We start from the raw sequence: 16,607 nt of genomic DNA, 5'->3' as shown, positions 1-16,607 counted from the left end.
TCCACCAAATCTACTTTAAACCATCGTGTCTTTCTACTTTCTACTTTTCTTTATAATATTTTTCTATGTATAAATATGTTCCTAAAAATGCCTATTGGGCGTATACATAAATAAATAAATACATTTGTAGGTGCAGTTGAGTTTTCAACCTCTTCTAAACATTAATTTATTCTGATAATGATGAATTGAACTATCAATTTATCATGAAAATTATAAATCACAACTCGTTGTGTTTGATAAGTGACAGGACGCATAAATGTAAACAAACGACACATAGAAAAAATAAGCTATCTACAATACTCTATAAAATCTATAGATATCGATGAAAAAAAATCCGATGACGTCACAAAACATCCGAAGACGTCATTCTGGATGACGTCACGAATTGTTTGTTTTTGGCACCTTTCAAATTACTAGAATTTAATCCTTTATATCTCCCGTATTTCTTAACAGATTCTTAACGATAGGCTTGTGATTTTTTAGATTATTTTATTAGCTAATAAAAAAAATCCATTATAATTGCCCTTTATTGTTATTCGTATTGTACGTCCTGATAATACTGTAGTTATTACCCATGATATTTTGTAAAAGCCCTCTGGGCGTATAAATAAATATTTTTGACAGTGAAGTGACAAACAAAAAACTATTTTATATTTTTACTTAAGTGATTTTCACATTTTTTTTATTCAATGCACAACGTCCTTCTCACTCTTCACAGATCACAGACAAGTCTAGCGATAACAATGCCCAATGTTAGGCGAAATCTTTGACTAATGTAATTTGGCTATTTTACTATACCGCACCTTGTATGTAAGTGATAAAACTGCTATCTGCTTCCCACAGCTGAGCACATTTAAAAATGGGCCCACTTTTTTCGACAGCAATATACCAATAAAAAACCTTTATTACAATTTAAATTTATTAATCAAATTTAATGCAATGGTCGATTGAAAAGAAATACTTCAATATTGATATATTAAATATATTCAAAATTGTTAGCGAAAATTCTCTAGGGAAATTAATTGTAATTACGGGCAGAGCTTTTAAAACAATCAGCTTTTAAAATAACAAAATAAATCAAGAGAGCGAAGTATGGCCTTACTTAAAGAGGAATGAAAGTAGGCTAAATGCTGTCGAATTGCGAATGTGTTATTATTATTACTGTAGATAACTTATATAGCGCCATTATTGTAATATCAAGGGCGCTTTACAAAGTGATTCCATAAATGAATAAATTGAACTAAAGTTTTTGAATTTGTAATTTTTTTAAATTTGTTATCACATGTAACGGATTTATTTAAATGATTTAGAGAACAAGTGGGTTTTTAGTTTTTTCCGAAACATCTCTCTACTCTTACAGCCTCGCACCTCTGCTGGGAGAGCATTCCATGCCATAGGGCCTGCGACCCCAAATACGCGTTCACTGAATTTAGTGAGCTGTTTTCATAGAGGTATAATAACTTTTTCTCTCGCCGTAGACGTAGCTGATCTAAGCGTAAGACGCCTGTCAGCTAATTTATCTGGAATGCGTAGTTCCCTGAAATATTCCGGAGCAGAGTTGAGCAGTGATTTATTCATAAGCGAAAAATAGTTACAATGCGAATGTTGATGGATGCAGAAATAGAGGAAGACCGAGAAAGACATGGCATGACCGAATCCAACCAATGCGTAAAGATGGACATGCCGAAAGTCCAAATAATCGGCGAGCGTGCTTGAGAAGATGTATGAATGTAGCCCGAAGCTTAACTGGCAGTGCACAACGGAGTTTTAGTTCCAACACTTATGTATGGAAGTGAAACATGAAGGATGAAAGCCAAGTGAACGCGGTTAAAATGCGATTTCTTAGACGAATGTGTGGGAAATCAATGTATGACAGGGTTACGATTGGTGAAATCAGTCGATACTAAAATTATTAATAATTCAAAATAAAATAAACAAACTATTGTAAGACGTCACTCTTCATTATGTACACAAGAATTGTCTTTTTTCTTTTATGTAATTGGAAAGGTTAATGTAAATATATGTATTTAATTAATATAACAATTGTATTTAGTTGTAATTTGATATACTTATATTTGTTATTTGAATTAAAAAAAAAAAAAAATACATTTGAAAAATAACAACAGTTTCGATGAAATAATAATGTACCGGTTTGTCTACACGAAAAATAATTAATTATAATACAAACACGATCTTTCGCTTAAACGACCGTAAACAAGTTCGTTCAGTTAAATTTGTGCTGGCGGCGTCACTCGAGCGAACAATGCAATGCAGACAAATGAGACGGGGAGAGCTGCGAAGGAAACGAGGAAAAGAGACAAAGAGTCTGATTTTTTTACCAGGTATGCGCGTATGAAAGACGGCTGTCTCGCCTGGATGCGGGTGCAAGCGAGACAGAAATGTGGACAAACGGCAGAGGTATGGTGGTATGCAAAACCAAAAACAAAAAAAGATACCTCTACTAGAGATATTTGAAGATTATACACAAAAACGCGAATAATCTAACATTGATAAACATTTATGCAGAGACAGAAAACCTTTTAAAGAAGGGAATGTGTGTATAGTCACCATTACAATGAGGAAGTTTAGTGCTATGGGAAATCGAATTAAAAAAATTTTTTTTCGCGGGCGCAGTAAAAATTAGAACATTAAATTGTAAGACGACGTTTCTCGAAAACGTAAGAAAAAAATCATTAAAGTGAATTTTATTTTATTTCATTGGAAAGCCAACAGACATTTATACATTTATAAGAATCAATTATACCATAAATACATATCATAAAGTCCAATTAGAGGCTTCCAACCGTCCATGCGCTCTGTAGCTGCAAGACGTGCTGGGATATTTACATATTGTCCAGCGCCCTTGAGGTGATTTTCACAAAAAATGGCGCTATGTAAATTATCCAACTACATCTCTTCACAAAAGTGTTTTGCTTCTCGGTGATTCGGAATATCGATAATAAAATCATTTGAGAGTGAATTTAGTGCGAGTAAAATTCATATGCACGTGTTGTTACAATGGTGTGATAGATCACACGTGTTATTTGCACGGAGCGGTACAAACGAGCAAACTTTTTGTGTTTTACTCTCGCGAACACGATCCGCCGAGTGGCGCAATTTATGCCGAACTTTTCGTACGTAAGCTACCAGAAAGTTCGGTGCATGTACAATATATTGTGAGTGGGAAGGATCATAGAGATAATCCAAAAAAATATATTTGCTCCGTGTCAGGCCAGGAGGCCCAATTAGTGGTAAAATGAAGCACAGAACACCGAGGCTTGAGAAAAATCGAATTTATTTTTTGTTTTCTCACCTCCCGTGTGTGAGTAAACGGTCTTAACCACTGCAATATGAAGGTCGCCATTTAAAAAAAAAAAACTTTAATAATATTTTACCTGACACATAAAGAAAAGGGAACGTGGATGTCTAAACATTTACACGGCTTGCGCGTATTCTTATTATTTTTTTAGTAATTTATTTTACATGAAAAACAATACATAATCAGGTTGAACTTGCGAAAATAGTCAGGCTCTTGTGTTTGGCAAGTCAACAAAATAATATTTATTTATTTTAAAGAAACAAACAGTCGACAATGAAATATAAAACTTTTTTTTTAAAATACAGTTTAAAGACAGACCAGCAAAGTTTCTAAATAAAAATCATAAATATTATTAAAAATTAATTAATTAATTACGGATAACTTATATAGCGCCATTTTCGTAATAAAATACCTCAAGGGCGCTTTACATGGTGATTCTATTGTTAAGTTAATTTAATTGAAGCTTTTAAATTTGTAATTTAATTAAAATAATTTATTTTGTTGTCACGTGCTACGGATTTATTCAAATGATTTAGAGAACAAGTGGGTTTTAAGTTTTTTCCGTGTTCAAAAACAACAAAAGGATGTGTTTATGTGTATTTGCATGAAAGTAAGTGTAGATTTGTGTTTATGTGTATTACAGTGAGAGTAAGTGCTCAGGAGTGTGCATCATTAAATAGTAAGTGGGATCGTATCGCAGTCAGAAATAAAAGTCTTAATTTATTTTTGAATAAATTATGGGCTATGTAAAATATATCAACAGATGAATAAAAAACATTAAAATTTGACTAAGAACGATAGAGGAAAAGTGTTGTGCATAAAATAGAAACAAAAATGCATAGTAAATAATAAACAACTAAATTATTTCATTAATTAGATGTATCTTCAGACGTGATTTAAACAGAGATACTGTAGAAACATATTTGATAGTGGATGGGAGATGATTCCACAGTCGAGCGGCATGGGCACTATATGAGTTAGAGGAGAAAAAGGGATTGAACGTGGTTATGCAGAAAGTAGCCAGTCTACAATTTCCACAATTAAAAAATTAGATATTGGTGTTATCGGGTGCATTAAAGTCAATTCTATGGTCTGCTAAAAACAACCAGGACGCTTTTGTACACAAAACTGTAATAATCTCCTTCTGAAAATAGGGTCGATCACAAAAACGGCATTTCTTAAATTGCAGAAAACACCAAAGGCACTAGAAAAATCTTATGGTACTTTAAAAATCATTAAAATCTGTCAAAAATGTAATTAGATTTTCGTTTGTTTTATAAAAAAAACTAATGTATTCAATGTTTATCATTTGTCAAAAACCGAAAACATTCTAACTGTTGTGTAGATTTGATTATTCACTCTTTTCAACGTGCTATTATCTCAGTTTCACTATTCTATAGCTGGCTATTTTCTGCATTATTGGGTAATATTGTGGATTGGTATTATGGGTAAGAAGAGTTAAATCATGTTCCCAAAAACAGGATGGTTATGCCCGTTGGAAGGGCTACCGCTGTGCTGAACAACTTCGCTCTGGATGTTGATCTGTTCCATACATCCGAAGGGGTTTTCCGGAGCAGGATTTTCCTACTAATTTGACAAGAGTCCCTTCCATGTATTTATTTTATTTTTATAATACGTACGCCTTGAATTTAATTATTTTATTTTTAAATAAATTAATTGAATCGTGAACTGATAAGCGTTGGAATTTTTCAAGGGGGTATATTGGTGAGATAGGACCATAAAGTAAGGTTAACAGAAGTAAGACGGAGTGATATTTTCTCCGTTGACTAATTCTGATTAAATAAAATGATTCAAAATGTTTGTGATTCTAAAGCCTTCTAAACCATAACTTGCGTAAAAAAATATGTTTTCGCTCAGTCAGAATAAGGGTTAACTCCATTAGCCGCTCCGCATGCAGATCAGTTGACATTATGCCAAGTTCCCATTCTTTATCAAATATGTAAACCAATAAGACGTGGATATATTTTATGCCAAATTTCCGGCGAGTTACGACCGCGCCCAAGGCGAGGACTACTAAGCTCGCATTCCGGGAAATATCAGAAATTATGTTACAGGGGAAGAATAAACAATGCAAACGGCATAATGTTGCATAAATCATGCGATTTTCGCTCTTTTAGATGTCAGATATTCACAATACATATTTTAAAATTTATTTCATCCGACGTAAAAATAAACAAGTAATTTTTTTTTTTTTTTTTTAATTTAAAAAAAAATAAATATTTGCGTTCTTATGATTTATTCAAATATTTAATTTTGAGGGCCATTTTCAACGAGTTGTAAATAACTCACTATTAGAAAATGGGAATCAAGTTGGGGTAAAGTGGGATTCGAACCACAGACCTTTGGTCCGTGAGTCCGAGACACTAGCCACAGGACCACAACCCGATAACCTTGTTATAAACCCGTAAGGGCAGGCAGAGAGGATAAAAAGCCACAGCACTCTATCTTTGCATACAGATCTCGCTTCCTCTACATTCATTTTTTTTTTTACCTACTCTAGAGAGTTTTAAATTTATTTTATTACAAAGTACACATGGATAAAATTTGGAATACATCTAATAAATTTTGACAGGTCATAAGCCCTGTAGATGCCTAGACTTCTAAATGACCTTTTCTTAAATGTTCTTCATCTCTGTTTTATTTATTTTTTATTTTTTTATTTTATTTTATTTAGAAAACATACAGTCATACAAAATAAGTACTAAAAACAACAATTTTTTAACATAAAAAGACCAATTAAGTTTTCATAAATTAAAAAGATATAAACATTAAATGTGACAAAAAATAAAAAATAAAAATAAGAATTTTAAGTGAAAAAAGGATAATTGTTGACATTTGCATTTTCCATGGAGGTAATAAATGAAAATAAATAATAATGTAATATGTTAATATAAACAGTTCCCCAGGGGGTTGAATCCAGTCCTTGTCTACAAAAATTTGGACAAACTCAAAATATTGATGATAAATTACCTGGTCCATGAAGAAGTATAGAAATAAAAAAAAAAACATTTTCAGGCGTTGCCTAGTATGTAGATGAAATAATTCAATTAACTTCACAAACATAAACAGATGAAAGAATTGAAGGAATATAGATGTTCAAATATAGGCAGAATGGTGAATGTTACACAGTGTGTAAAGTGGCCACTTAAACCAGCCATTGACAGGTCATAAACCCTGTAGATGCCTAGACTTCTAAATAACCTTCTCTTAAATGTTCTTCATCTCTGTTGTAATATGTTAACATCTAATAAATACAAAAACCTCACTAAGCCATTTTTTGTGGCTTGTTGGTGATGTTTATTAATATAAATATTAAACCTACTTAAAAATAAATACTTTTACATAAACAATTACAGTCAAAATAAGGAGCAGTTTTCTCATTTTTATTGACAAAAAAAATGTGTTCTAATATTATTAACACCTATTTATTTATTTTTTTATTTCTATCGGATTTTTCGTGTTTATATTAAAATGTATTTTGTAATAGTAATTTATGTATACCTATTGTAAAATGAAAAAATATATATATAATTAATTTTTATAAATGAGTTATAACGCGTTTTAAAAACAGTTTGAATGAAATTAATTACTGGGTATTACAATCTATCAGCTGCACCAACATTTTTTTATATTTTTATATATCCGCCCAATGGGCATTTTTAGGGACATATTTACACATAGAAAAATATTATAAAGGAAAGTGGAAAGACACAATGGTTTATAGTAGACTTGGTGGAAGTGGAAGCGGGAGAGAGGTGTTTATAATTTAATTTATTCAGTGATCGTTCTAAAGAAGACAACTTGCTATCAAAGAAGTCAAGATTGGTATGTTTTTTGGCGGACCTGAGAATTCTGGGCATAGGGGAATGAAAACCATAGTTAGTTCTATGGTTATCGGTATGAAAGAGTAAGTTCTGTCTGAGGTTTCTAGTTGGGATATTTAATTTTATTGAACTCAGTAGTTCCGGCGCATCAAAGAGTGAGTTGAGAATTTTAAATAGGACTAGAAGGTCGGATTTATTTCGACGGTCTTGAAGAGAAGATATATTTAAGCTTGTTTCTAACTCATTATACGTATATTGGTCTTCGTATAAGCCCAACCTCCAGCCTATCTTTCTTAAGATCGATGCAGAACTGATTCAATATTTTTATATTTATTTAAATCTTAAAGTAGGGCACACATATCATACATATTGTTGTGTGTGTTCTAATAATAACATTACAAATATATTTAATTTATAAATTGTTTATCACATATGTCTTGACCATTATTTTAAATTTTGATATGTTTTTTTCTTCATAAATATTTTTTTCCATTTCGTAATACTTTTTAATTGCTTTAAATAAAATTGAATTTTGTGACTTTGCCTTTTTCCTAAATGGAAGTCTAATTTTGTTCTTTTCTCTAGTATTGTGATCGTGTTCATGCTGGTTCCGATCAATTTTATTCCAAAATTCTGTTTTTTTATTAGAGTTTATAATTTTATGAACAAATATCATTGTATTGTAAAATATTCTTTGTTTATATGTTAATAATTTCATTTCATTTACCATCGACTTTACCCTCGTATATCTGTTTTTTTTTCAAAATGATTCTAAAGGCTTTATTTTGTAATACAGTTAGTTTATCTATGTTTTCTTTGCTTGATAAAAATAAAATGCTACTACAGTAGTTAACGTGTGGTTCAATAATTGCTTTGTAAATAGTTTTGCAGGAGTCCTTATCAATAAATCTTCTGATCCTTCCCAAAATTGATATTTTTTTTGCAATCTTATTTATTACCATCTTAGCGTTTTGGTGAAATGTAAGTTTTGAATCCAACATTACACCTAAATATTTAATTTCAGTGACTTCATTAAGTTTTTCATTTTCTATCACAATTGATGGTGTAATTTCTATTCTTTTGTTTCCTATATTCATATATTTAGTTTTGTTAACATTTAATTTAATTTAATTTGATGTGAACATTATAATATGGAGACCAGATAACAGAGGATTACTCTTGGTGCGGGCGAACTAGGGATCAGAAGATTCATATACTAAATATGACCTTAGTTTTTCTTCGTTAAAATAATGATAAATAAAATAACACAATAAGAAATTAAATTAAATAAAATAAAAAATAAAATAAAATTCCCTCCGGCATGGCAGTCTAAGATAAACCTTACACATATTCCCCGCTAACAATATTTTCCAACGACAAATTTTCTTGATAACCCCTTTCGTCCCCGTGTTGTTTTTGAATTAGCGAACACATGTTGTACGCCGGAGGGGTTGTGAAAATTTCAAAATGATAGCTGTTTGCACATTTTTTCTCACTCTGTCAAACAAACGTCGAGTTCCTGGCGTTGTGTTTTTATTTTCGTGGCGTGTGTATTTCTCGCAAATTGAATCGGAGTTTGAATAAAACTAAACTTTGAAAAGGCTGCAAAGGATAATGAATATAAAATTGTAGCAGTCTGAACCAGCAAAGTGTTCCTTTTTACACAATTCCTTTTTATTTATTATTATTATTTTATTTTTTTAATATAAAAGAAATATTTGCGTTCTTATGATTTACCAAAATATTTCATTTTGAGGGCCATTTTCAACGAGTTGTAAATAACTCACTATTAGAAAATGGAATCGAGTTGGGGTAGAGTGGGATTCGAACCACGGACCTTTGGTCCGTGAGTCCGAGACACTAGCCACAGGACCACAACCCGATTTAATTTTTTAATTTTTTTAAATAATTTAGTAGGGTACACATTAAGGCTATAGTCTGGTAAAACGCAAACAAAATGAGGAAATCATACGATTTTTAAAACTGTTGTTTTTTTTTAAATCGCACAATAATAAAAAGATAAAAATAACATAAATAAGATAAAAAGAAAAAATTTCAAAGGTATTTCTGTAAACAAATAAACCTTAAAGTTTGATGTAACTAAAATATAATTAACATTTTACAACAGAGACGAAGAACATTTAAGAGAAGGTAATATAGAAGTCTTCATCTCTGTTGTAAAATGTTAATATAAACATTTTTATGCTTCTTCTTTTACCAGGTTATTAATTCAACAATGTTTGAGTATGTCCAAATGCTTGTAGACTGGCTGGATTTCCTCCCTAGGGAGTTTTTCATATTTACATTTGTTGCAACAGAGAGGGAAAACATTTTTGAGAAGGGAATATGGGTAGTGCCTAGACTCCCACGTGCTCTATACTCCGGTGTGGCACGCACCAAAATCAGTAAGAATTTAAATTAAGAACTATTAAACTAAAAACTTAACAAGCCATTTGAATACATACATCGTCTGACATTACAGAACAGACTAAAACATGATGGTTTTAAAATTACACGCGGTTTTTAGTTATTAATGTAACCGTTTTAGTTTATTCTTTGTTTCGTTGTCATTATTCCGCGTGCATTTTAATAACAAAGGCAATATTGATCATCCAGACTTTGGCCTAGTTTCTATTGTAGACGGGTTCATTAATAACTATTACATTCGAGATCCGAAGACCATAGTGGTTCGTTGGGTCCCGCTTGATAAATAGCAATACGACAGTACCCGCCCCGCACCGATCAAGTCTTCTCCGGCCCACTCGCAGCCTCCGTCGAGAAAGATGGAACGATCGAGAACCATTACTAGACATTGTTAATTAATCTTAGGATTCCGCTGAGGCCGTCCGAAAAACAAATGGACATTTTTATCATTCCATCGAGAAGTTGCTTGGCGCTAATGTTATTATGACGTACCGTAGGATGGCGGCTATTTGGAACAATTTTTAAATAAATTATAGATTATCATCAGACCATAGAATTATTATCATACAATTTCAAAAAAATAATCGTACTGATAAACTATTACTAAGAGCTAAATTTGTTGCAACAGAGAGGGAAAACATTTTTGAGAAGGGAAAATGGAAATATAGGCATTTACTGGGCTTAAGTATATATATATATATATATATGTGGGAGGGCCGATGTCTTGCAGGGTACCCGCTGGCACAGCGCGGGTTTAAACTGTGTAACTCGGTTATAAGCTTAGACTATACCCTGTCTGCGTAATCTATAAGTGTGAAAGCACTACAATTAATTATATGAATCATACACGTATATAACATGTGAGTCGAGGTCCTGTAAAAATACCAAGATATATATATATATATATATAATTGGATAATTATTATAGCGCCATTTTTGTGAAAATCACCTCAAGGGCGCTGTACAATTAATATATATTCCAGTACGTCTTGCAGCTACAGAGCGCATAGACAGTTAGAAATTTAGCCCCCATTTACACATTTTAAAAATTGACAAATAAATTTAGTGCATTAATGATATTTATAAAATGAAAAAAAAAATAAAAAAAATATGAATAATATGATCTGTCATTGGCTGGCTAGGCTTGACTAGACAGAACGGTGAATGTTACGCAGTGCGTAAAGTGGTCACTTAAACCAGCCAATGACAGATCATAAGACCTGTAAATGCCTAGATCTCCATATTCTCTTCTCAAAAATGTTTTTCCCCTCTCTGTTGCAACAAATATACATCCAATGAACTATTCCCCCCTCCCCCCAAACCCAGATCCGTAAAGTATCAGGCTATTAAGTAGAGCTCATAAAACCTCCGTGGCTGGTGAGTATTTGAGTAAGTTCGTAGCCAACTTGATGCGTTTTCCTGAAATCAAAGACATGAAAGATTCCCGAGATCGAGATGCCCATGAGAGAGCAGCTGAAGGCTCTTTCGAAATAAACCTTACACAAATGCTTCCAATCATGAAATCAACGTTGGGATAAGTGCATCGCCAGCCAAGGAGACGTTGAAGGAAATTCATTAAAATTTTATGCAAGCTTATTACTTTGTTTGAATTAAAATTATACCTTTATTTTTTATCAGCCTGTGTATACCAATTATGGTGTTGGCGGCAGTGGTGAATGGTGATTTTATTTACAGGTAAGCTTTAAAAAAATATCATACATTTGTACCTTCATAGAAGGTACATAATATAATGTAAGTAATGAATACTATAAATTAATATTTTTTTGTGGTTTTGTGTGATACAACAACTCTCATCCATGAAATCAACTCAAAAGATGAAACTTCGTGATATATTATATTATTTAGATATATTATCCATGACTTTAATATATAATTGATTATAAAATAAATAAAAAATATCACTATGAATTCAGATGATATTGGGTATTTAATTGAAATTTCAACTAGCTGCATTGTTCTAGTAATTAATAGCGCTAAAAACCGCCGCGTGGAGCGCTATATGTCCTGCAATATGACGCATGAAAGTAATTATGGTCTTATGTCAAAAGTACCATCTCAAAAAAAAATAGTCCTTAAGAAACAATGTTTGAAATACTGTTTTCCAAATCAAGAATCTTCAAATAATTTGTGTAATCTATAAGTTTAATCTAGGAGAAAAAACCTGCACTGGGGTTAATACATTCAAAATATAGTTTACTTATTTGTATGAAAAAATAAGCTGGAATAATCGACTAGTTTCTTGGCTCACCGCAGGCGCTGGGCGCGCTTTATTAAAATTTTAGGATAAAAATATAAACGATGGAAATTATTTAAAATAAATGTTTATTATTTTATTTTTTTTCTGTAAATAAAGTTACAATAAAACATTATTATGGTTAGTCGAATATAATAGTAAGCTGGGCATAATCGCTTCTATACACGGTTCGCCCCTGGTTGGCGGCGAGTGCTGCGGATTCCGTGGACGGCCAGATGTACGAATGCATCTATTCTCCAGGAACTGGACATAGGAGAAAGACTGATATCCATGTGCGAGAATAGAATCCTGCAGTTCTTTGGGCATATTTCCAGGGGAGACTCTGATAGTTTGGAGAAAACTATTCTCATGGGAAGTGTCGAAGGGACAAGGTCGCGTGGACGTCAACCGACAAGATGGAGCGGCACAGTCACTAAGTTATCAGAATCGTCACTGACGAATGCCTATAGAAGAGCACAAGACCGTTCCAGATGGAGGGAGACTGTCCACAGACTAGCCATGCCTGGAGTCAGGCGTAATCACCATCCTCAGACATGAGGCACGGATTGAAGAGAGTATACCTATTAAATATTTTCCCTTCTGGACGTTGGAGTATGTCTTTTGATTGGAGAACCTTACTGGATGTCAAAAATAAAATATAAAAAATAAAGAATAATTTAAAAAATATATATTTATAGATGACAACCATGAAGTTTCGCATAAATAAATTGTCTATGTTTTTATGAATGTATGTATGTGTATGCGCATGGGTGTATGTACATGTGTGTGTATGTACATGTGTATATATGTGTATATTAATATATACATGTGTGTATATATGTGTATGTCTGTATGTATATGAATCAAAATGTGTATCCGAATAAGTTTATATTTTGTTTGTCTGTGCTCTATATTAATTTGTTAAGTATTATAATATATTAAAATGTAATTGCCTAGCTTGGAACGGGGTATGTACCCTTGTTAGCTGGGCAAAGTGAATATGGAATTGTATTTTGATAAAGAGTGTGAATAAATAAATAAATAAATAAATAAATACTACATCAAATTTACTGAAACAATCATTTCCTAATACGGGAGCTATTTGAAACACTACCAACATTCAAACAAAAAGATGTTTCGTTAAGTTTATTTGGAACATGTTCCATGTAATGTTACCGACGAAGATACCTACATTAAATTTTTATACAAATATTCACACTTTCGTACATAAATATCGATTGTTCTTTATACCATCTTGATAAGTTTCGGTGAAAATAGCGTTTGTGATCGCGGCCCATAAAACTGGCGATGGGATTGTTATTCCAAGAGAACATAATATAATATAGGTGCTAATAAGATCCGAGGAAAGTTCTCGAGAGCACCCTGTGAATATTTTAAGCGAAAGTTAATTACGGGAAAGTACACAGCGGATTAATCTAGAAGAAATCCAATACGAACGAGAGTGAAATCGAAATGAGCCAAAGTCACTCGCTAATGAGGAAGTTCGGTTCTTAAGGAAATTTGATTTAAAAAAAGGTTTCTTATAGATAAATATGTTTCTTTAAAGTTAGCTGAAAAACTAATGAGATGGTATGGTCATGTCATACGTAGAGATACAGACTGTTCAGTAAGAAGAGCGTTCAACGTCCCAGCTAAAACTAGGGGTAGAAGAAGACCCTCAGCAACCCCTGAAAAATCTTAAAATCCAATTGTTCTCTAAATCATTTGAATAAATCCGTATAAAGTAAATTGTTTTAATTAAATTGCAAAATCTTGGCCTTATTATGAACCAGCACTTACCGTGGCAAAAAACAGATTACTGAGGTTGGGAAGAAGTTTCAACGCACCCTCCATTCACTGAAAAGACTGCAGAATTTTCTTCCAACCACAAACAAAAATAATATGACAATGTTTGATGATGTCCAAATGCTTGCAAACTGGCTGGATTTCCTCCCTAGGGAGTTGTTCATATTTAAATTTATTTCAACAGAGAGGGAAAAAATTTTGAGAAGGGAATATGGAAGTCTAGGCATTTACAGGGCTTATGACCTGTCATTGGCTGGTTTAAGTGGCCACTCTACACACTGTGTAACATTCACCATTCTCAACATTATTTTTTGGTATGTGTATTTTTGTACATACACAAATCTGGATTTCTCCCTAATTAAAAATACTTAACTTCAATATCAATACATATATACCTACTCCCCCTCGGGAGAAATCCAGATTTGTGTATGTACAAAAATACACATACCAAAAAATAATGTTGTGTAATAAGTTGCAGAATCATCTGCAGGCGATTACTAGTACTTAATTTAACTCGGAAGAGTCTTAAATACATAAAATAAAGTAATATGCTAATTAAAAATACTTAACTTCAATATCAATACATATTCACCATTCTGCCCATGTTTGAACATCCACATTTCCTGAGTTGTTTTCAGGCGTTGCCTAGTAGGTGATTTGGTTCAGCCGAATAAATCTCACCCACGTGATAAAGGTTTCAGCTCTTTTACTTCACAAAAGCCAACAGATGGAAGAGTTGAGGAAATGTGGATGTTCAAACATGGGCAGAATGGTGAATGTTACACAGTGTGTAAAGTGGCCACTTAAACCAGCCAATGACAGGTCATAAGCCCTGTTAATGCCTAGACTTCCATATTACCATCTCAAAAAAATTTCCCTCTCTGTTGAAATAAATTAAAAAATAATATGTCTCAATCTATTCTATTGTATTTGTGCTATGCTACTATTTGCTATCTTGACGCCAATACGGATCAATACTCATAGATCGTCTCTCTCATAGTGCGTCTCACTCATAGAGCGTTTGCAGAATCAATGCATCCGCTTTATTTTCAATCTCAAAGGTATGACTATGTATCACCTTTTCGCTCCGAACTCAAATGGCTTCATTTTTATCAGCGCATAAACTTTCAATCTGTCTCACTTCTATATAACATTCTTCACAACCCTTGCGATCCAAAATATCTTGCTGAGAATTTCATTTTCTTTTCTGATCATGGTCTTCGCTCTTCTCAGTGGAGAACGCTTTCCATTCCTCGACATGGCACATCATTTTTCAGCTATCCCTTTTCCGTCCAAGCTGCTAGACTTTAGAATGAGCTACCTCTTCATATAAAAAATGCACTTTCTCTAGCCACCTTCAAGAAACGCCTGAAACATTATTATATATCCTCAGAATCCTGATCTCCCTGAGTTTTTGCTGCGTTTTTTTTCTATCAAATATATATTTTTACCCCTTTTTCTTTCCTTGATTTCTCTTTCTCTCTCCTTCCAAACTCATTATCTGATCCCACATTCCTTATCCTTTAATATGTATAACATTGAAAGGCGCCGTGGCACAGTTGGTTAGACGGCCAACTGTGAAACTGGCGCCGCGGGTTCGATTCCCGCCAGTTGCAAGAAAAAATCTAAGAAGATTTTTCTCAATTGGTCTGGGTGTTGTGGTGTATTTTCCATTACCTCCCTTCCATATCCCCTCCATCACACCTGCTGACAAGCCTCAAAATAGAGGCTTAGCTATTCCTTAAAAATAAAAAATTAAAAATAATGTACTTTTTTGAAATTTTATTAATGTTAATATGCGCAAGCCTTATCTCCCAATTAAAATAAACAGCTGTTATTTTTAATTAATAAGGTTTTTTAATTTTATTGTAACATATGTTTGCATTTTGATATATATTTACGGTTTTTTAGTACAAAATTTTGACCAATCTTTTCTTTTGACCATTCTGTTTTTTGGTTGGCTGGAAGATACTTATTCTTTGCTATTAAAGATTTCAATAAATAAATTCAAAAAATTAAAATTATTAAATTATATAATCACTTTTTAAAGCGCCCTTGAAGTATATACTACGAAAATGGTGCTATATAAGTTTTTCATAATAACACTAATAATAGTGGTCTACTATTGAGAAGGAATTGGCAGCACAGCATGTTCCCATTACGACAACCCAAGCCAGAAGGTCCTGGCACTTGCGTACAAGGAGGCCCGGCCCGACTCAGGATGAACCGGAATATAGGGGCAGGGAGATAAAAATGTGAACATTAGGGCATTGTATTGAACGGCGAAGTTCTTTGAAAATGTACGAAAAAATTTATAAAAATGTTTTTGATTCAAATGAACGATTTTGTTGGTAGCCATGATTTTCGATGTTTAATGTGTTTTAACGTTAAGCGGGCATGAATAATCTGTTTTTAGAATTGAACGGGGTTCTACTTTCAAATTTCAGAAAAAACTCGCCGTCTTGGAACTCGTGACGTCGGCGTCGTGGACGGTGTAATTTCGAAATCTTATTGGGGATTTTCAAAATAACACGAGTTAAAAAAATCATTGCGATGATAATTCGATACATAAATAAAAATAATAATTTTGGCTAGGTTTGAGAGTCTACAAACATATTTTTTTACACCACCGAACTTCCTCATTGCCAATACTCCTACATGACTTGTAGTTACCAGGTATTTCGGTTAGGATTCAGAGTATTTTTTTGTATCGTTCTTGCCGTGGGAAGTTTTGCCTCTGGACCTCGATCGGATACGGTTAATTATAGTAATCTACCAGAGATAGGTGGAGGTGGGGAACCGAATGGTGATGGTGGGGGGCGGTCCAGGGACGCACAAACTCTGAAAAAAGCGCTAAGCTGGATTTTAAGACTAAGCCAGAAACAAATGACGGACGAATAGCATTTTTAACGATATTCAAGATATTCATGCCTTTTTTACAAATATTTTATTTATTTTT

Source organism: Micrasema longulum, unplaced genomic scaffold (genome assembly GCF_059751315.1).
Source record: "Micrasema longulum isolate JH-2025_06_02 unplaced genomic scaffold, ASM5975131v1 h1tg000707l, whole genome shotgun sequence".
In the NCBI taxonomy this organism is placed as follows: domain Eukaryota; kingdom Metazoa; phylum Arthropoda; class Insecta; order Trichoptera; family Brachycentridae; genus Micrasema; species Micrasema longulum.
This window is presented reverse-complemented; position numbering follows the sequence as displayed.